A 23,979-nucleotide genomic window follows, 5' to 3' on the forward strand; every position below is an offset into this window, starting at 1 on the left:
ACTTAGTGTTGGAGAGGTTACAATAACTTGCCAAGTCCTGGCAAGTAGTAAATAATGCAGCTAGTATTCAGAATCGGGTCTGACTGGCCTGATTCTGACCAAACTTGTGATCTTGCATTCTGTAAGTCCAAGGTGTATCAGCAGGCTTAACTCTAATCAGAGACCTCCCCATGCAGTAGAGAGCTATAGCACAGACTTGTTTACAGGTGGGATGGGATAAAGGAAACTTTCAACATTTAATGTTTGTGGGCCCTGCTCCTGGGCTCCCAGGGAAGCTACACTTTTACATCCATGAAGGTCAGAATGCCTTAACTAAACCTTCAAAGTATGGGCTCTATTCTTGCCCCAAGCATACAGTGTACATCTGCTTTGTTGGCAAATGACCTAAAAGAAACATTTCAAACTAAAGATAGCAGTAAGATTTTCCCTAAGTTCTGGTCCCATACCTCTGAAACCTGCCACCTTGTACATACTAAAAGCATAAGACAAAGTTTGTAATTTTCTGGGATGTCCTTTGTCATGATGATGTGTGACTCTTGATGTAACTAAAAACATACATAACCTGGAGCGTGTGGAGGGCTCAGTTGGTTAAGTGTCCAGGAGCTCTTGATTTTGTCATGATCTCAGGTCATGATCTCATGGTTCATGACATTGAGCCTTGAGTCGAATTCTCTCTCCCTCTGTCCCTCTGTCTCTGTCTCTCTCTCAAAATAAATAAACTTAAAAATAAATATATATATATATATATATATATATATATATATACACATATATACATATATATGGGATATTTATATATACATATATATGGGATATATCTATATAGATACCTCTCTATATAGGTATCTATATATATAGATATAGATACCTATATAGAGACATATATATATATCTATATAGAGAGATATCTATATATATGGGGGTGCCTGGGTGGCTCAGTGTTATGCATCTGACTTTGGCTCAGGTCGTGATCTCACAGTTGGTGGGTTCAATCCCTGAATCAGGCTCTGTGCTGACAGTTCAGAGGCTGGAGCTGCTTTGGATTTTGTGTCTCCCTCTCTCTCTATCCCTCCCCCACTAATAGTCTGTCTCTATCTAAAAAATAAACATTAATTTTTTTTTTACAAATACACACACACACACACACACACACCTGTATTAAACATTCCTTTTCCAGAGTACTCTCTTCTTTGTGAAGATTGAGTATTCTGGGCAGCTGCCCTAACTTAGGCTCAAATAAATTCTCTTCCTTTTTAAAGAAATTCTAAAAGGTTTGTTCATTTTGCTTCAGCAATTTCTTGAGGCAGGTAAGAGAATATTCCAGAAGGAAGGTTAAGTATTCCATATCACAGAGAAGTTACGACTTCTGTGATAACAATTATATACACAGTTGTCCTAAATGTGCCCAAAAAGGAATTTGCAATTTGGCTATTTGCTGTTGCCGCACTATATCCGTGGGTTGATTTGCACAGCTAGTTTTACTTTGGAAGGTGAGCTGGGAAGGAGATTGATGCCTTGGATTTGCAGTTGTCATGTTGAAGTGAGAGGAATAAGAAACAGGAGAATAGTAGGTGCTGTGGACAGAATTGTGCCCCCCAAATTCATATGCTGAAACTCTATTCCCCAAGGGTACTATATTTGGCTATATGGCCTTTAGGAGGATATCAAGGTTACTTGTGGTCCTAAGGATCTGGTACCCTTATAAGATGAGGAAGACAGAGCAGAACCCTCTCTATCTCCCATGTGAAGATACAGTAGCAAGGCAGCTGTCTGAAAGCCAGAAGAGATATCATCAGGAACCTGACTATGCTGGCACCATGATTTCAGACTTCCAGCCCCCAGAGGAGTGAAAAAAATAAATTCCTGTCATTTAAGCCACCCATTACATGTGATCATGTTATGGTAGCCTGAATTGACTAATACTGTAGGGGTTTGGGGAATGTCATGGTGTCTGTCACCTTTCTTTCTAAAAAATATTGGATGCCCCTAAACACAATACATTCACAAATGATAGCTTGGCTTTTAGCCCAAAAGAAGAGAGGGGTTATCATGAGATGATCAAGACACTATATTCATTAAAAACAAAACAAAACTCTGAGCACAAACAGGGTACAGGGGACAAAATACAGCATGGAGGTCGGCAAAGAGCCAGTTCCTCCATCATCTTAGACATATGGATGTCAGAGACCACAGATACATTATCCACAGAGAGAGGGATCGGGCACCACTGAAGGGTGGCCCTGCCTAGAAGGACAGCTTTCCCATGTAGGACAGCAAGGAGACAGACTCAGGCGAGGGATGGCAAGGAACACAACTGTTTACAGTGCATGTGAAACATTGGAGACTCTCAGAAATAAACGGAGGAGATTGGAACAGGAAGACAAAGAGGGACGACAGGAGTGACTGAGGAGACGCAGCCATGCAAAGGAGGGGGGGAGGCAGACACAATGAATTAGATCAGGCAACACTGTTAATGGAACCTCATTGTATTCATAGGTTTTGAGTGATCTAGTGACATTTTACAATATACATTATTTGCCTTTTATATAACATATTTATCATAACAAACTTTTGAAAGTTTTGCCCGAAGTGTAGTAATAGTGTACTTGGATTCTTTTTCTTTTTCTTCATTCCGTTTTTATAGAAGGAACTGTTTTATTACCCATGTCACTTACTTTTGCCTGAGATTTTCAGGAAAAGCTGTGACATGCTACTAAAAAAGCACAAATTCTTATTTTAACTTCCATAAATGTTTAGTTCAGTCAGACATTTCTCTGCTTCTAGAAATATATATCTTAATGTAAAATGATCTTCCCAGGAATAAAAAATTGCCAGAAAAATATACTAACTGACATGATGCTCACAAGGCTGGTACCTCTGAGGAAAGGCCTAGAAAGAATCTGACAAATTACTGTCAGGTAGCCCGTTTAAGAAACACTCACTAAACGACAGTGGAATCAAATTCCTTGACGCAGCCAGAGTCAGTTTTTACAGCAGTGATCCATGCTTTCCAGGTTATTTCATATGCGTATCTATGCCTACGCTAAAATTTATTCATCACTACTGAACACCTTAGATAAGAGACTAGAGCAGGACAAGAAAATGGTCTCAGTGGCCTTTTATACAGCAGCATCTGTAAGGTCTAGGAGAAAAGAATCCCCATTCCCAGAGGGAATCTAGGTATGGGAGCATGGAGAAAACTCTGTGCTTTGAGAAGCAAGCAATGTGGCTCATGCTACAGGAAGCTAAAAAATGGCTAAGGATTCCTAGAGGAAAGATTGGTTCTACAAAAAAAAAAAAAAAAAAAAAAAAAAAAAAGGAGTTGAGACCGGTGAATATGCTATCAGTTTCCGTCATCTAACTGCCCCTTTCTTTCCACACACACTTGGCAACCTACCCTAAGGGCTTCCTTGCCCTTGCTGGGCAACATGCACTCCAAGGACACTGGGTGACAGATGGGTCTGGGATTCGGATTCTTGCTTTCTGCAATGCTGCACTGATGAACACAGTGATGTTAGAGTCCCTTCTTCAGGTAGGGCATGAGAAGCTGGAGACCACAGACCTGCTTCTATTTGGGGTAGTAGGAAGCTAGGCTCTACTCAGTGCACAGGTTCTTTAATGCTCCCCAAACTTTCTTCTATTAGCTTTCAGAGACAACCAACCCTATCAGAGGCAAGGTAGGTGAGATGGAGGTAATGTAACTAAGTAAGTGAGATATAAGTAACTGAGATGGAGATGGAAGTACCACCTTCCTAGTCTCTCCCATGTCACCTTGTCATGCCATCACCTGTCTTATCTATGCAAGGATATCCCTGCTCAATAATCTTTCCAACACAACAATGAAATATGGGGTAATTGCTTGCTTGGGGCCAAGCCCAGGCACTCCCCTGCCTCAGATGTTTGTATAAAGGAAACATGACTAACGTGTAAGTGCAACCCATTCACTGGGGTGCAGGCCACCAGGTCTTACTAGAGGAAGAGACAGAAGGGTCCCTGCTCTGCTCATCCAGCACTAAGTCACAGTCCTCTCAACTTCCACTCCCCACACATCTTTTTCTATTACCTTTTCACCTCCTACAGATTATTACTTATTTTTTAAAGCTTTTTAGTTTGATTTTCTTTCACTTCTTTAGTTCTACATTTCTTTTCTTAATCTTTAATTTCCTTTACATATTTATTTTCATAACATAACTCTACTCTTTTAATACCTTATCTGCTTTGATTTTATTTCTAACCTTTGGCCTCATTTGTCTCTAACTTTTTTTTTACTGATTTAAATCTAATATATTTCATCCTACCATGAATTTTCCCAATCATTTGTCTTTTTGTTAGGATGTTAGTTCTTTTTTTTTCCCTTTCCTTTCTATTCTTGCTTTCAGCTTAAAAAAATCAAACCCTTCTAACCTACTCTTCCCTATCTCTTATTTCTAAGTTGGATATATTCTCCTCTTATTTTCTTCTCTTTCTCCCATAGACTTGTCCACAGAATAGAGACCTTTCACTATGACCTGGAAGGTACAAGGCCTTTGTCCCCAGTCTTTTCCATCGTGCACCCCTCCAGATATCTATGCTCACCTTTCCAAGGACATCCCTCCAACATTCTAACCTCAAGAAATTAAAAAGACTATAGGTTAATAATTCTCATCAGGGCTATAATTCTCAATAGATTATTGTTGCTGCTAACACTTTATGCTATCAAGTCCATGCCTCCAATCTCTATGTATTTTTAGCATATCTGATGATCAAATATGGGTTAACTATGGCTACAGTTGGCAATAGTCTCTAAGGATTTTTAGAAGAGGAAGTCAGATCTGGGAAGAAACCCTCAATTGCTGGTGACGATCAAACTTCAGTTTTATTTTATCTAAAATATTTTGCTAGGTTTGTTTGTTTGTCTGTTTATTGAGAAGGTGCAAGAGCTGGGGAGAAGCAGAGAGAGAGAGGAAGAGAGGGAATCCCAAGCAGATTCCACACTCATCATGGAGCCTGACACGGGGCTCAATTTCATCAACCATGAGATCATGACCTGAGCTGAAATCAAGACAGATGCTTAATTGACTGAGCCACTCAGGCACCCCTAAGATATTTTTGATTAACTATTTATTCCCTCATGTATTTTAAAGTCAAATTTATTTCTTTTCATTATAAGTTTAAATATTTGCAAAATAAATAAATAAGTAAACAAGCAAACAAATTCCAGGAATGGGCTACCCACTGTAAAATTCACATTTTAAAATAAAACTGTTAAATAACTTCCTTAAACTGTATCCAATGAAATCTAAAGGCCATGGCAATTTGGTCTCCATTATTCATTAAAAAAATTTACGAACCAATTCTTCATTAACAACCAGAAATTTAATACTGTTAACATTTCTCCTTAAACTTGTATTTCCATTCTATTTACTTAGAAATTATCAAATTCGTAATGTATTTTAAATTTTAATGCATTTTATAGCCCTGCCAAATGTCTATGCAACAAAAAAGCATGTAAGTGGACATTTAGTTGTTAAAAAATACACTGCAACCATAATGCTTCAAATATTAAAATTTTCCTTTTAAATGTAGCTATCATTATAATCACACAGTTTAGTATATAATTATTCAAAACATGTTATAAGTTTAATAACTGTGAAATGTAAAAACTAAAGTTTCATTGGAAATTCATCTCTTAATGAGATAAATGGTCTTGAATTTCTCAATCTGCTCATTTGTGAGTGAATACATTTCACTGCAGAATAAATTATATTCCTATATTTAAGTTTTATAACAAGTGCTATAAATAAATACATATATGGGAAAAGGGGTAAGTTTTGGTACAAATGCATCATTAGTTGCCTTGCAATGAAGACACATGCCAAAAAATACTCCAAAACTGAGGATGTAACATCAAACATCATTCTCAACTATCTATCAGTTGTAGCCTTGAAATACATCCTCCTTCGATTTTGTTAAAAGCAAAGAATTGATAATAATTTTTTTTGGCACACACACACACACACACACACACACACACACATACACAAAATGTCGCTCAATCATTAGAGTAGTTCACTTTTTCATACCAGTCCCAAGATAGTATTTCAAATAGTCCTTTTGATTTCTTTCAGAAAAATTTTTTGGTATTTTTCATAGCAATGCACCATAGTGAAATTTGGACTAGGAAAGAGGTGAAAGTTTCTTTGTCAAGTGGGAGAGGAACAATTATGAAAAGAGAAATTGGAAAAGAGAACTTGTAACTTCATCTGGATTCATTATCAGGCAGATCTGTTTCAGGAAGGGGAACACATGTTAACTGAGGGTTTGAAATGATGTTTTCAAAAGTACACACAACCAAGTAACTTTGTAATGCCTTTGCATACTGCAGAATTCATACACACAGTTTGAAGACCGCAGCTCCATGAAATGCCCCTGGGTCTGACTTTAGGAAGGCACCGTGAAGTGTTCAATCTTCTCAAAGATATTAATGGGAGAAGGTACAATATCACATTTCCAGGTGGGCCTCAGGTGTAGCTCTACACCAGGTGGAGTCTAACAGCTATTGAAAGATGGGGTCCCCTGCCTTCTTGACAGGGTCACAGGTCATGAGTTCTGCCCAAGCAGCAATGGCCTTGGGCTCCTCTGGAAATGTCCTCAGTGTGAAAGAAAGTGACGAATACTTTATTATTTATTTCTTTATTCCTATGAAGCAATTAGAGTCTCAGAAGGGTAACTACACCAAGGTCATGGGCACTACTTCACAGCCCTTCCTTCTTCACATTGAGAGCACATTAATGCCACCCACCCTCCACCCCCCATTCCAGCAGAACCTACTATGACATTACACAACATGATTTTTACCTTAATTCTGCTTCTGCAAGTGACCTTTCTCTCTTCTTCCTGACCTCTGGTTCCCTTTATGTATCACCCAACACTTCCTCTTTGTTTTACTGATAGCTAAGAAGTCCCATGCCAGTGCAGAAGTGATGCAATCTATTACCAGCCTTATTTTAGGAGTTCCTAAAAGACCAGAAAGTTATACGCATCATTTGTGCTAACAACTCCCTGGTTAGGTCTAGCAGCATGTCCCCACAGAAACACAATTGTAACTTGTGTCTGCACACTTGGTGAACTTCGCAAGGGCTTCCAAGAAGTTCTCTTTCTTCATTGCATCCCATTCTCTCTCTCACTCATTTTACCCATACTGGCCTTCCTTCAGTTCCTGAGTTGACCTTTGCCTGTACTACTTTCTCTACTTAGATATTACTTTGCTCACAATTGCTGACAACTTGTCATTCTACAGGTCACTGCTAACATATCTTCTTCCCAAAGAACGTTTTTATAACATCTCCCTTCTCACCATCGGAGGTAACCCCTTCTATTATTTTTTTAAGCTCTCTGATCTTTTTTTTTTCCCCCGGAGCTCTCATGCTCACTTAGAATTATATGGAATTATATGGTTATTTACTCATCTGATTAGTTCACATCAGTCTCCTCCAATTAACTGTACATCAGGTCCATTTTGCTCATTGCAGTGAACACAGCTGATGCCTAACTTACAAATGCATAGTAAATGTTTGTTGAATACATGAATTAACCCAGGACCTTTGAGGGATTCATCTCAAGTACTTTCAGAAAAAAAATTTCTCCCTCACCTGATACCAAGTGAATTGCATAATTTTGGACACCAAATATGGGATTAGTGCTACATTTGACAAGATATGTTGAATAGCCAAAACAAAACAAAACAAGGCAGGGAAAGACTTGGCTAAAGTAAAAGCATGCAAAAGGGAAAATATAAGCCACTCATGAGTTGGATAAGGTTAAAACTATTAAATTCCATATTCTTTCAAAATAAACTCAATACAATAAATTTATATAGGCAAACCTATATATTTTCAAAATAGAATTTTCAAAATAGAATCATTAGCCCCATTATGTACAATCCTTACTTACTCACTGCCTAAGCCTCAGGATTATTCTTTAATACTGTATAGCTTTTCTTTAACAATTTCAAGATCAACAGAGCATACAGCATTTGAACTGTTCAAATGAAGTGCCCCTAAAACCGCTTAAGATTCAGTCTTAATAATGGGCTTGTTCCTTGACAAATGTTTACCTCTAATAACTCTAAGGATATAGTCTGGCCTGGCTAGTGCCTAAGTTTAGACTTTACCATTGGTAAAAGAGACATCTCTGACTCCACTTGACTTGTAAACTCCTGGCTTGTTAGAAATCCCCTCTAAATTTTAGGCTAGTTTTCTTCATTATAAATTGCAAACTGAAACTTTTCTAGCTACTGTTCTATAATATCCGACAAGCTTCAGGCCCAATTATCTTTGATATGGAGCACTGTTTCATACCTTATCACTCTGTGGAAAAATTCATGAGGACTAATACAAGAATATGTGTAGTTTTTACCTATGAGTTCATGTGAACCAGAATTGGTAATGAGCTAGTTAAATGAAAACAAAATAAATCCCTCATTTGATGATTAATATGACAGCAGGAGTAAGCATAAAAATGGTGTTGTAAGCATTCAATGAAGAACCACAGTCATGTGCTATGTATGATCCCACCCCTTTTTAAATTGTAGCCTAATTATTTGGCACTACTCTTATATGAATGAAGTCCCTAGGCAAGTTTTATTCTTCCCTATTGACAGAAATTATGAATACAACATTTTATGACAGTGATTTTTAACATTTCATTGGGGAGGGGCATTTGAAAAGCTGGTAAAAGTGAATGATTTTCTCCCAGAAAAAAAATATTCATATATCATTTATCCACCAAAATCTGCATACAATTTTAAGAGGTTTGGTGACCCATTTGAAACACACACAAGGAAAGAAAAATTAAAACAAAACAAACAAGAAAACAAGCTACAGAGCAACTGTTTTCATCTTCAGTTGGTGTCCCAAACAATTCTCTTCAAGTCAGTTACTCAAAGTAATTCTCTTATGTAACTGTTAATCCTACACACTTATATGGTAACCCAGGTTGGAAAGTCAGCAATTCCACATAATTGCAAAAAATATGAAGATAGTAAGTTAGAAGTTAGTAAGTAGTTGCTGCTTTGAGTTTCCTTGAATCCCTACCGATTTAACCTGCTCCAGTCCCCAAACCACCTAGGATCCTACCACTGTCCAGCAACCAGGAAAATGAAGCTTGAGTTACAGCAGGGGCCTCCAGGAAACAGTCCTGACGTGAATATCAATACCAATTCTGACTATGAAGTGCCCATGCCTTACGTAGGTTTCATGAAATATCATTAAATAACCCCTGAGTTGATTCATTTAGTTTTTCCTAAAAGCAATAATGTACCTAGAAGGACAAAAAGGACAGTACGGACTTTAGTCCACTGAAATTTTAAGTAGAACGAAGCTGTTACTTTTAAGTCTTTGAAGGGGTAGGAGACTGAAAAAATTAGTTACAGGTTAATTTTCCAGTGGAAAAGCAAGAAAGCAGAGTGGAAGGGAGTTTGGGAAGAGGAGATTTGGGATAGGCTGGGTCAAATGGTGACTGAAATGGCATATAGCTTTAACTTGTGTAGCCAGGTGTTTATGACTGCTTAGTCTCCTGTCCTTTGGGAAACCATCACACTCTGATTTTACATGAGTCTGGAAGGGTTTCTCTTCCTACTTTTCACTTCCCAATTTCCAGGAATAACCAGTTGTATTATCTCATTGTCCATTTAACAGTAATGTGTCCAGAGAGTAGTCATGTAATCCAACCAATCAGCCAAGCAGAATACTTCCCTATATTGACATATTGATGCTGGGAGAAAGAAGTTCTAAGCAATGGGAGGTTGTGCCACCCATTTCAGGTGGAGAGAGCCAATGTGCGGATGAAGCCAAGAAGAGGTAGGAAAATGATGAAGAAAAAAAACCCACCAACGATGAAATAAGTCTCTGAGGTTCTGGCTATAAAATTATTCTTTTTTTATCTGTAAGTCTTCAAATATTATTCCAGCTAAGATGGTTCATACATTGTCATCAATATTTTTATTATTCAAATAACTTAACTTACCTTGAGCTGGACTTCTTTGCAACCAAAGAGTTCTGATTAATTTAGAGGACTAGGCTAGGGGCCACATCTACGTAAAAAAAAGGGGGATCTGAAAATAACGTAATTATTCTAACAAGATAAAAAATTCTAAATAGAGGAGAGAGATTACCAATATTAACACAAGAGACTTTACAGCTGTGATTATTTTTAAAAGCACATGTTCTGATAAGTTTTTAATTGCTTAGCAATAATAGGGCAAGAGAGCCACCTATTATATTCATTGAAAATACTCTGCAGTTTAGAAATGCCACTTTTATTCTGATAGCAAAAATACACAAACACACACTTACACATTTACATACTGATTAAAGGTCAACTAGAATATGCACATTTTTCTGACAGTTTATGTTAAGAAAGCCTTAAATATTTCGGGTGAAACAATAGGGAGACTGAAGTGCAATTTTCACATAGATTTTCTAATAACATAGAATATGTGGAAGCTTTATTTTTAACAGAAGACACAGGCTTTCTGATAGAAAATCAAATGACAAATCATCGCTTTGATTATTAACTAATTTCTTACTCCATCTCCAAGGAGCTTTAAAAGCAAAAGAACTGTTAGATACTATGAGTCTTTCACCTATAAAATTTTCACATTCAAGAATCAATATTCTAGCCTTTCTAATAACAAAATGAGACCATGAGTACATTTTATGAACCAATACATAATTATTCCTATTCAGTAGAGAGAGTTATTAAGCTTCATAGCACTTACTAAAAGCTTTAACCATGAGAGGAATTTTCCATAAGAGTAGAAAACTTGTCACAATGATCTGAAAAGTAGATCATAAGGTAGTATAAGGACACATGACTCTAAAGTGAAAGAGTTGCAGTGATTCCATCTGCTGCCTAAGGCAGACACACAACTGAGAAACTCAGGGAAGGCGCTAGAAACAGAGTCACAACCTTTATACTCCAAAACAACCTTCAACAACCTCAGTAGCAACACCACAGAAATCTCACTCGTTATGTAGTGGAGTTCCTCTAATTCTATTACAGTGAGTGCTGGAACTAAGGCCATATGTACCATGTGAACAGACTCTAGGTCCATTATAAGCCCTGGAGCAAGATCCACGGGCCTGGGCCACAAGTGACTGGGGCTACTGTAAACAACCAACTCTGCAAGTCATAACCAGCTATGCCACTGCACCCAGGCAAACCAGACCACCTCACCATGAAACACAGCCTGCCAGGTTCAAGCATTTCATCAAGACTGATTCTAGCCTTACCACGGCAAAGTGTTGTGAGTCAAACCTCAAACCAATTCATTATGAGTGTTTAAATCTAATGGGTTCAGGAGAAGACAATGTTGGGCTAAGTGTGTAAGTCACATAATATAAAAAAGCACAATGGTGGGACAGGTGTGAGATATCCCTAGAGAAGCCTTGGAATCACACTGTGGTCAAACAAAAGGAGATACTCAGCACAGATCCTGTCTGTGCTGTCCTCAGTTATGTGCTTGGTGTTACACATCTGGCATGATTTAGGTTCTCCTGGTCATCCTCTGAAAAGATTCAATGGGTTCTCTAAATTCTGTAATAATCTAGATATGGTGGCCATGGACACAATGGTCTTCTAGTTTCTCCTTATATTTAGGAGAGTGACTGCAGAGTTTCTCCTTATTGTTGCCTCAGATTTTGGGGTGGGGTGCGGGCTTTCCCCTGAGAAATATCCCAGTTTTTATATCAGTGGGAGATGATAGAAAGAGCTGCTTATTGAAATATCTTCATGCCTAGGTAGAAGTCTAGGCTTCAGAGATGAACCAGAGAGTGAAACAAAGACAAAGTGCTGGCTGTTGCCTTTGCCCTCTCTCTGTCCTGAACCACTCATCCCTGGGGACTCTATGGTAGGAAGTAAGAACAGAAAGTTTAATTCCAGGGGCAACTCTGTAGGCTTGTGCCATATTCTCTCCAAAAGAATCCAACAATGAAAAAATTCTTATTTCAAATAGTTAAAAAAATAATTCTTCAGTAAGATTAGGGTGATTTTTAACTTGGAAGCTGATTTGATATTTGAAAAGTTTTTGGCAAAGAACTTTCAGTGATACATGTGTAGTTCTATAGATATAAACATATAAATTGAATTATAAAAATGTTTATACGTGTGTTCCAAAAGCTAATATATAATGACTATCTCTGGAAGGTAAAATTATATGCAATTTTAATATTCATCTCTATAATTCTGGGAGATTTTTTTCCTCTAAATTTTCTTCAGTGAGTACCTGCTACATTAGCAATCTGGAAAATCAGTAATTTTTTAGTGAAAAAGACAAATAGCAAATGACATTTTAAAATATGATATTGTTGGCCATGCCAATAGCATTAACTTTAGAGCCAATGACACATAGAATTGGATTCCAGCTTGGTCACATACTAACTGTACGACTTTAACAAGGCTGAGTTTCCATATATCACAAGTCTCAAAGTGCCCATTACTTCATCTCAGGGAATGATCTGTCAGTGGAAGAGTGAATAATTAAAAAGAGTTCTTAATGGGGCATTTTATAAAACCTCAAAAACAAATCTGAAGATTAATCTGAATGTTAACAAAAACGGAGAAATCCTTTTTTGTATGATTCTAAATAGTTTGACTAAGAAAGCATTTAGCATCATAGGACTCCCAGGTTAAAAGGTAAAGAATGCTCATATTTAAAGGGTTACTAATATGGGTTTGAATTGTTGTCCCCCCAAAATTCATATGTTAAAGTCCTCATCTCTACTACCTTAAAATGTGACCTTATTTGAAGATAGGGTCTTTACAGAAGTAATTACATTAAAATGAGGTCATTAGGGTGAGCCCTAATCCAATATGACTGACATCTTTATAATAAAAGGGGAAATTTGAACACAGATATGCATAAAGGCAAGACGATGTCAAGAGACATAGAATATGGCCTTCTAAAAGCCAAGGAGAAAGGTCTGGAACAAATCCCTTTTTCAAAGCCCTCAGAAAAAAATGACTCAGCCAATACCTTGGTTTCAAATTTCTAGCCTACAGAAATGGCAGGCATAAATCTCTATTGCTTAAAACCACTCAGTGTGTGCTGCTTTGTTACAGAAGCCCTAGGAAACGAATACAATTACTTTATTTTGATAAATACTTATATTTTGAGACACCTGGATGGCTCAGTCAGTTAAGCACCTGACTTTGGCTAAGGTCATGATCTTACAGTTCCTAAGCTCAAGCCCCTCATCCGGCTCCGTGCTTGACAGCTCAGAGCCTGGAGCCTGCTTCGGATTCTGTGGCTCGGTATATATATATATACACAAACACACATACACACTTGTATTTTTGTATACATACCAGTCATTTGTTTTCACCCTCATGAAAGCAAAATTCACAACGAGAAAGCTAGCATTTATGGAAACACTTGGCATAAAGCAAGAGAAGCAAAAGCTACATAACAGAATTTCTAAAAACCATTATTTAATCCAATTCTCCCAGAGGGAATCAGAATAAGCTACTCATTTTCTTTCAAAAAGAAAAAACAAAACTTAGAATTTTATAAAGTCAAATTGTTTGCTCTGTGACTCAACCTTACTGTACATTAAGAATAAACACTACATTGGAATGCCTGGGTGGCTCAGTGGGTTGAGTGTCTGACTTCAGTTCAGGTCATGATCTCATAGTTTGTGGGTCTGAGCCCTGCATCAGGCTCTGTACTTATAGCTAGGAGCCTGGAACCTGCTTCAGATTCTGTGTCCCCCCCTCTCTCTGCCTCTCCCCTGCTCATGATCTGTCTCTCTCTCTCTTTTTCAAAAATAAACAAACATCACTAAGTAAATAAACAAACAAACACACACACTATATAGGATGAAAAGGGCAACCTTAAATCATGGTCCTTCTCATGCCATATATTCATTTGTATGTTACATACAGGCACAAAAAGCTATCTAAAAAGTTTACTTTTACAAGTCACTGAATACTAATGCATAATTTTAATGAGACTAGAAATATGCTGGTCAGGGCTGAAATCCTGAAAGCTAACGACTGAGGCAATCAAGATGTTTCCAAGAGGGAATAACAGAATTCAGAGCCTTTATGGTATTTAATTACACGGCTTCCAGGCCATTAGTTTATAAGGAAAAATTGAGTTCTTTCAATCTCATTCCTAAATCTTTTTTTTTTAACCAAGTCTCTTCTTTCTTTTCTTTCTCAATGCCTGAGGAAACACTATTAAAATGCGTGTGTCTTGGGGCACCCGGGTGGCTCAGTCGGTTAAGCAGCCAACTTCGCTCAGGTCGTGATCTCGCGGTCCGTGAGTTCAAGCCCTGCATCGGCCTCTGTGCTGACAGCTCAGAGCCTGGAGCCTGTTTCAGATTCTGTGTCTCCCTCTCTCTGACCCTCCCCTGTTCATGCTCTGTCTCTCCCTGTCTCAAAAATAAATAAATAAATAAAAATTTATTTAATAAATAAAATAAAGTAAAATAAAATAAAATAAAATAAATAAAATGGGTGTGTCTTCATTTAGTGAGGGTCTTACTGTGCTTGTGGACCAGGTCATGGACCAACAATCTATTTTGAGGGTTTGAGAATTTTCAACTCTTATTGATATTCATTTCAACCAAATAGGATGTGATGTGTTTAGGTTAAAAATGACTGTGACCCAGTAATGCTCTTATTCTGAAAACCAGAGCCAGAGAATAGAGTTCTGAAGAAGGCAGAGAGTTTAAAATGAGTGGAACAGAACAAGTGCTTCCCAACGGCCATGTGTGACATGCTGCTTCATTGAAGGCTGTGAGGTGCTGTGATCTCTATCTACAAGTGAGAAAACAAGGGCTTAGAAAGATTAAGTCTTTTGCTGAAGGACAAATAGCAAGTGGGGAACTGCCATGAAGCCTTGTCCTTCTGATTCTAAACCCCATTCACATCTGAAACTATACACACAGTATCTACAGTCCCAAGTAAAAAGAAATTGTGAACTGCTTTTCTGACCTTATTCTCCATAAATGTCAGATTATACAGTGTTCAGAGTATGACTATATTACTGGACTTAATTGTCTTACCTTTTTGGTATATTTTATATTAGAGTATTTGAGATGATGTAGTAAATTTGTATATAATCTAAAGTTGATACTTGCTTTCAGAGATACCTAAAATCCATAATTCCCAGAACAATAAAGTGATATTAGAGATTCAGTTAGTAGCCATTTTCCTGACTGTTATCTATTTCTTTATTTATTTGATGTATTGTGTATACATGTGTGTGCATGTACGTGTGTGTGTATCTGTGTGTTACATCAAGTGTTGTGATGGGCATCAGGAATCCAGTAACATAAAAATCAGAAAGGTCTCTGTTCTAACGTTTACAGACCATTGAGACCCAGACAGAAATCAGATATATACTTGCTTGTATATGCTAATGGAGATAAAAAGAGACTAGAAACTTCTATTTTAGTCAATAGTTTCAACCTCACTGGGTGTGAAGTAAAATTACTCACTTGAGGAAGACTGCTTACTTACATAAAACAGTAGGGAATGTTTCTTACTTAGCCCTAAATCTATCTCTAGCACCTAGTACCCAATCAATGCCTGTTACCCTTAGCTAAACTGAACTTCTTTCTCACTAAATCTTCTATCACAGGTCACAATCAGACAAGATGATTTAAGACTGACTTCCACTTACTCCTTGCCTCAGGCAAACTCGCAGCCTAAAACTGTCAACACTCAGGCTAAACCAAACAAATGTAAGGGAGCATAAACCGTCTTTGAATAATTAATTGCAACCTGAGTAGAATGTTAATTCCTAAGTAGGAAGGGTCAAGACTGATTTTGTTTTCACCCAGGGCTTCTGTTTTTTCTCACTTGAGTAGAACACCACCTTATTCCACTAGCCAGTCAAAGGTAGCTGGTGTGAGAAGGAAATAGGACAAACTACTGATATGCTGTGGAAATGAATCACAGAATCACACAATGTCATAGGTCCCCATCCACTATAAATGTGAGAGTATCTGTGGAATACGGAGGGACAGGCAGGGTTTATCCTGACAGAAGATGGCAGGAGGGAAATGAAAAACTGAGAATCTTGCTTTCTCTTCTTTACCTTTCAGCATTTTATGTCTTTAAGGAAGGGTTGCTAAGTTCCAATTCTTCTCTTCAAAACTAGCAACAAACAGAGGGAAAATCACCCTTTCCCCCTCAACACACACATGCGTACATACATGTACATGTGCACACACACACACACAACATTTTTAGCAAAATTAGGAGACAGGAAAAAAAAAACAATATTAAATTGCCCGTAAGCATGCACCAGGCCCAACACCTCAAACCAGGCAAACTTGCAAGAGGTGGGGGCAGGTGGCCCTGAGTGCTGCATGTGTGGTGAGTGGGCAAAGGAGAGCTGCTCAGGGTCCTGGTACTGAGGTAGGAGAACATCTGGCTACACAAAGGTACCATCTCACTGCAGAAGTGGGAGCCCTTAAGCTTTGACACTGAGGAAGCTATTCTAGCACCTCCCATTCTCCTTCACTGGATCTTCCTCAAACTGGTGGAAGATTGAATTCATTCTAATCTAGGGTTCCATTTTAGATAGAAGATCATCACATTCATACCAAGGTACCGCTAAAAAGAGAAAAGGAAAAGATCAGCAAAACCGCCTGCGGATGAAGAAAACAAGTCAGAAAAATGGTCCAACAGCACAGAGGAAAAGTGTAACCCAATACTGCAACGTGAGTTTTTACAGTATCAAAATGATTATGAATCTAAAAGAAGTGAAAACAGAGAATTAAAGGAAAGTTTGACAGAAAAAAGGAGATGAAGTGATGCCCAAACAACAGATGTGAAATGACACTAAGAGAATTCAGGAAAGAAACTGAGGCAGAATGAAAAGCCATCTTTAGAACAAAAGATTCAACTACAATGATTACCACATAAAATAAACATAATAGGAACCACATCAGACGCAGAGGGAAAAATGAGAAACGTAAAGAAAATCAACAGGACTAAAGAAAGGATTTTAAAATATTGAAGTGATAGCTGAGAATTCCAGAAAACAAAGGAGATGTGACAAATCACAATTAGAGTCACTTTAGAAGAAAGCAAAGATGATTTAAAAAAAACTTATTTGTAACTTACCAAACCTTTCCTTCCCCCAAACATTTCCCAGGTTATGTAGTATACCTAGGAAAATAACTCAGATGGTAAATACGAAGATAGTTTCCTAAAAATGTTAAATCTTAAAAGTAAAGGAAGAATCCTTGAGGGCTACAGAACTAAACTCTCTAGTCATAAATAAGGAAAATAGAATGAGCTTTGCACCACACTTTGTAATGTAAAATTTCAACAGCAGAAGACAGGGGAGAGGCACCTAAAAGGCAGTCATGCAACAAAATTTTAAGCCAAGTTGTCCTTCAAGTATAAAAATCATAGACAGGCAGGCATTTATGAATATCCAAAACTCAAGGAATATTGTTCCAATAAGCTATTGCTGAGAAAACTAGAAGGGGATGACTGGGAGAATTTTGAGAGAAGAAATAAATGATGGGCACTGACTGAATTTAATTACAAAAGGAAAGGAAAGATAAGATTGAGAGAACAGCATACAGTTGTAATATAAACTGACAGTATGGAAATAATGCAACTCAGAAAACTGGAAGAAAAGGGGGACGGAAGGAAGACGAGTTATTCTCACTGCGATTTTGTGTTTCTCAATTATTAAAAAATAAGTAAACTGTGAGAAGACTCAAAGATAAACAATAAGGCTTATATTATAGATACATACATGCACATTAACTTATGTTCTCCAATAACAGAGAGTACTCCTGCCTTTAAAGTGCTTTGAATATTCATGAAAGTTGATAACATATTAGGCCTGAAAGAATACCTCATAATACCAAGCAGTAGATGTAATATAGACATTACCTATTCACAATCCAAAAACTAGAAATGATAAAATCAGAGAACAAAATCAGAAATCTCTTACACCTGAAAACTCTAAAAATACCTGTTAAATAATTTTTAGATCAAAGCAGAAAAATGAATTTCAATTTCAGACTTTCTAGAAAATGACTATAATGAACATTTTATATATTATAGCCTATGGAAGATAGCTAATGCTGCACTCAGAGGAAAATACGCAGTCTTTAGTATTTATGCTGATAAATAGAACAAAATAAAAAAATGAACGAAACATTTTTAGTAGAAATAAAAAAGAGAATGGGGCACCTGGGTGGTTCAGTCAGTTAAGCCTCAAACTCTTGATTTCTGCTCCGGTCATGATCTCATTGTTCAAGAGTTCGAGTTCCACAAGGGCTCCACACTGTCAGTATGGAGACTACATGGGATTCTCTCTCTCTCTCCATTTCTCTCTGCCCCTCCCCTGCTTGTGCTTGCTCTCTCTCTCAAATAAACTTTTAAAAATGAATGAATTAATTAAAAAATAATGAAATAAATAGAAATAAATGATGGAATAAATTAGGTCTATTTATTAAGCAGAAATAGGAAGGAAGGAAGGAAGGAAGGAAGGAAGGAAGGAAGGAAGGAAGGAAGGCAGGAAGGCAGGCAGGCAGGCAGACTGCTTCTTTTAGCCTAAAGCCACTTGGTTACACTAACCAATGTTATCAATTGTTTCTAAAGAGCATTTTGCCACAAATTCCTAGGTAGATCTAGTTTATTTGCACTGGTTTTTACTTCCCTCATACACTCTTCCTTCACAACATGAAATAACACCAATGAGTCAGCTACACATTTGACACCATTGTGGAAACAATGGCTGAAAATATCCGAGACTCCTATTCCTGCCTTCCTTCAAGAGCTACAGTTCTTCTCAGGGTTCTTCAGTCTCACCCTCCCTCAGACGAGAGAATACCTAAATTACAACTAAATTATAGATTCTCTTGAAAAAGGGTGATATGAGCTTAGACACAAAATAATTTCATCATTTATCCAGAGCACTAAACACACACACACACACACACACATAACACCTCTGTTCTAAGAACACCACTGTTCACACATGCACAGTGGAGCATGAGCATTTTTTTATTTGTTTTATTTATTTTTTAAGTCAAAGCCTAAGCCTGTGGCATGTGCTCAGGCCAACTTCAAGGAGTTCTTGTGAGACCTCATAAGGTGGTCTAAAACAAACAACAACAACAACAACAACAACAACAAAACAAACAAAAAAACTTATCAGTAGGGCCTATGATGGCTCCACATATCCTAAGCATGCCCAGGACATTATCAAGTGTGCTTTCCTTACTGAAGAGTAGAAAAGTATTGTGAAACTGTTGAAGGTACCAGCAGAATCAGAAAGTTAAATTAAAAAAAAAAATGAAAACATTTTTTTGAATAATACAAAAAAATCGAAATAATGAAGAAGCATATTAAACTTCTGGTTGTCTAACATACTCAGCAATCTGTGAGAAGTATTTTGCAAAAGGTGATTTGGAATTAACAACTTTCTGTGACTCGGAGATTTGGCAGAGACAGGACTCATGTACAAAGTGTCCAAGTGATCATGTTCCGAAGAAAATAGGATCATTAGCAATAACAAGGCCAGTCTAAGTGGAATCTTGCATTGTGGGGTTGAGAATGATGGGACATAAATTAGTACGGCTACTAATTTATTAATTAATTAATTAATTAATTAATTGTGTGGTCCATCAGGAAGGCAGAAGTCAGGGAATCCTCACTCTAAGGACTCCTAACAATCTCCAGGGGAGTAGGATCTGTTATGCATCCAAACTCAGCAGAGAAAGAGGAAGGCAACCATCCTAGGGAAATGGAATAAACACAGATCTGAAATTCAAAGCCTGGGAAATCTGACTCAAAATCTAATTGCACCTCTGCATTCATTCATTTTCAAATGAACTTGTTCAATAATTGAGAAGACAAACAAATTTTTATAATGTAGACACTCCTGCTGCCAATTCTAAATCTAAGGGTACAACATCTTCTATTCGTTCATTTACCTACCACGAGCAAGCCATTATATTATAGTCTAAAACACTGCTTCTGAATTATTTTGATCAACCTCCAGCCAGAAGATGGGCCGGTGAATTTTTCCTGCCAGTAACCAACAATGAGAACTTAGGCCAGGGGGTTAATATTTCCTCACGTAAAAAATAAGAGGATTTGGGCTATATGCTAAGATGCCCTAAGACGTCTATGGTATTATTTGTATACTGTTCAGAATAAAATGTTTCACATGCCTGAGTTGAACCTTGAAGTTAGGAACTGAATCCTGAATCATTTAGTGGAGTAATTGTCTCTGAAAATGCTAATGGAATTTCACAAATGCTTCCTAGCACGCCCACTCTTTTTCAGAGAATAGAAGATGAGAGTGTGAATTTATGGTAATAGAGCAAACACCCAAACACACTGCAGTTTAATTTTCCTTTATTATTATATTTTTAATTTACTGCGGATGACTAACACTTATTAGTATTCTTTTCTGCTGCCACAGACACTGGAAGCTGCTTTCCGTCTGAGTCTTGCCAAACCATGAAAGTAAACAATTCTTTAAAATATACACAAATCAGGCAAGAAAACTGGGAACAGATTTTAACTGAGCTTGAAGCTACTGAAATTCTGATGTGCTTTCCATTTATCTTAGAAACCTGATCTAGATAGGTATCAGAGAAATAAAAAATAATTAACTTTTAGAATCACAATATACTATAAATCACCTAACCAGGCTTTCCAGTCTAGATGGCTTTTAGTTTACCAGCAAAGTAGATCACTAGAACTCTGATTATAAACTGGGGCTTTTGAATTCAGTCTGTGGTGAAGAAATCCTTTGAACAGTCCAATGCTGCTAAGGAAAGTGTGTGTGGAGTGGGGGAAAGGGGTAGAAGAAGTGGGGGGGGGGGGCGGATGGGGCATAGGTGAAAAATGTTGCATAATAATACTTATGCTTTCACAAACAATGCTTTAACTGAACCCACAGTATCACATTTTAACATGGCTGGCACCCACCAGAGGGATCTTAAAACTCTAGGACTCAAGTGGCTATGGAATTAGCTTATCGGTAGTCACCATTTTCAGACACACCGATGGAGGGCAGACAGAGACAAGACAACAGTAACAACAAAATGGAAATGATGGCCTGAAAGGTTGAAACACAATATAGACAGAAGGTTGTCTTCAGTTCTAAGGATTACTAACAATAGGAATGACTGCCAGGGGGTCATAGTCAATATATTTTGCAACCAATATCCTTGGGCACAAACCGATGAGAAGTAAGGCCATGACCAACCTGGGACTTTCATTGTAAACAGCCAGCTGAATATCAGAGCTCTACAGTCCTACTAGAAAAAAGAAACTGTCCTCACCCTAATTCCATCTTTGGCTCCATTTCTACTTGTAATCTTCATTTTAGTAAAAAACAAATAACAAAGAACAGAAAACATCACCCACCAGGAGGTAAAGGTATTTGTAGTGTAGGCAGTTCTCAGAGCAATTTTGTGCCATGGGTCTCATTCATTTATATTTCCCCGGTGGTGGGGAGGGGGTGGGCACTGTGACCATTACAGCTCCTAGAAGAATACTTTCCAGAAAGACAATTCAGTCAGTATTGCTCTCATTGCATAACATCATAGATACACCAGCATCAAATCAGAGCTCCTGGAGTCATGTTTCCTGGTAGGCATTCAGATGATGATTACTGCTTCCTCTTTGCTTTTAGGTGGACATGAACTGAGTAGGAATATCAAACTTCTGAGCTCATTCAGAACCACCCCTTTCTGCTAGGCTAAACAAGAAGAGATGTATAAAAGAGGAAGGACATCCAGGGATGAACTGCTTCAAGGATGAGGGGTAGTAATTCCCATGCCCAGGTTCCTATTATGTATTACTAATGATGGATGGGATTTATTAAATAGGAACTAAGAATATGCAGCCAGGCCCCAAGCTGAACCACACTGCTATAATTCATACAGGTCTGGACACATATGGTGACCTGGCAGGCCTCCACAATTTCATTTTGTAGGAAGGAACAAGAAACTCCACAGAAGGAAACAAACTTAAGGCACAACAAAGACAATCACAACAAATTTGACTTAGAAGCAAGCTTTAACTGTTAAAGGGAAAGGATGATTTGGAATAAAGCATTCTATCACTTTTGTTGAATTGAAAGAAAACATGGTTTATAAAATACTAAAAGGGAAAAAAATCAAATTTACTTATATCTAGCATTAAGATGAATATTGAAATGTGAATTTAAAAAACTAAGTAAAAAAACCCTATTCATCAGGGTTGGTTGGTTTTCTGGAAAGGGGGAAGGGAGGGCAAATACCAAAGCTATTATTTGAAGAAAATAAAAACTATCTGACTAGGATATTTCGGGTTTTATTTCAAATGTCAACAGTAATATTAGTGATACTGTAAGCACTAAGCAAAATGATCCCCAGGAAATTAATTTGGGCATTCACCCAGAAAACAAAAGTAGTGTGCATTTGTTAAATACCTTACCTAGAAGTTCTTGTATTTGGAAACATTCCTGGGGAACTGAATAGTTTTCAAAATCAGTATTTATTAGCCATCACCATAGAAATGTGTTTTATTTCAAACTTCTATTCAGAGCAAATGTTCTAAACAAACACCTCACCCAACCTCCCCCTCCACATACCTAATATGTAACTAACTAGCATTATATATATATATATATATATATATATATATATATATATAACACAGCAATATATATATATTTATTTGATATATATATCAAATAAGAACAGCAATATATATATATATATATATTTACTTGATAGATTTCATACACATTTTACAACTGCATTCATTTTCTAGACTGACATATCTAAAATTAATCAACTAGCCACACAGTAATGTTATTAGCTTTTCTATAAAGATGTAAGAAAACTGTATCATGTGAGAAAGCAAATTTAAAATGGTAATGTTATTTAGTATAATAGAAAAACTAAAATTCATAAAATTGTTAGTTTTTTTCTCACTGGATCTAGGGAGGATAGATAATTGCTTCATGCATATACTGTATTTTACAAAGATTCTTTACCCAAAATATATGAAATTATTATTTAAATGCTAATTTAACTTAATTTAATTATGAAATATTTTTACCTTCTTTTACCTCTATAATATCTACATTGATCATATGACTACAAAGAAAGTCTAACTTATGGGAAATCTATGATTCCACAGTCCATTTCTTTGTGCTTTACAAGGAGTATTCAAATAAACCTAGATAAGCCTTTTATCAATCCAGGTGCTTCAAGGAGACTTGGCTAATGGAAAAGGAGAGCAGTTACTAAATTTCTAAATTTCTGTGTATTTTATACCAATACTGATTAACACTACTATAACAACAACAAAAAATAGCCTGACAATCCAAAGAACCTTTGCATTCTAAAATATCAGTTATTCACTAATAAAAGTGAATACTTATGTATTCAGTTTCAAAAACTGTAACCAATAATATGCATTGCTCATTTTACACTTGACATCTTTGCCACATCTTTCCCAAACCAGTCTAGTTTGAACTCTGTGGTACTAGGTTTAGCAAAATTTAAGAAAATAATATAATAAACAGCGTGACTTAGTTCTGATTTGTTACCAAGTTGTTTGCTCACCTTGATCCCATAAGGACCATGTAAACTTTCAGTCACAACTTGAGTGAGTCCTTTTATTGTGTTTTCTACTTAGTCCAAATAGCAATCCCTGATCATATTATTTTGAAAACTATACTTTAGGGCAAACTTAACACTAAACTTATAGCTAAGAAGTCAAAAAGATTACTGTGATCTTGTCATAATATGATCTGATTATGTTCTTTTCTCAAAACCATTCTTTCAAGATGGGTATTTACACCCACTGCAAAGTATGAGTCAACTGAGAATTCTTAACACTCAGCTGTGGTCACCAGTGCATAAGGTATTAGGTAGAACACAGAGAATAGCTCTGGGATTCTTCATGTTAGGAAATGGAAGAGGGTAACTTGGTTTTCCTTTATTT

At 37.0% G+C, this 23,979-nt stretch overlaps 1 long non-coding RNA gene across 6 annotated transcripts in view; it reads right to left on the bottom strand.

The window, feature by feature from the left end:
- Positions 1-23,979, bottom strand: part of LOC128314904 (uncharacterized) — a 478,400-nt gene that overhangs the window by 73,151 nt on the left and 381,270 nt on the right. The window lies entirely within an intron of this gene.

The sequence above is a fragment of the Acinonyx jubatus genome, chromosome A1 (assembly GCF_027475565.1).
Source record: "Acinonyx jubatus isolate Ajub_Pintada_27869175 chromosome A1, VMU_Ajub_asm_v1.0, whole genome shotgun sequence".
Taxonomy (NCBI): domain Eukaryota; kingdom Metazoa; phylum Chordata; class Mammalia; order Carnivora; family Felidae; genus Acinonyx; species Acinonyx jubatus.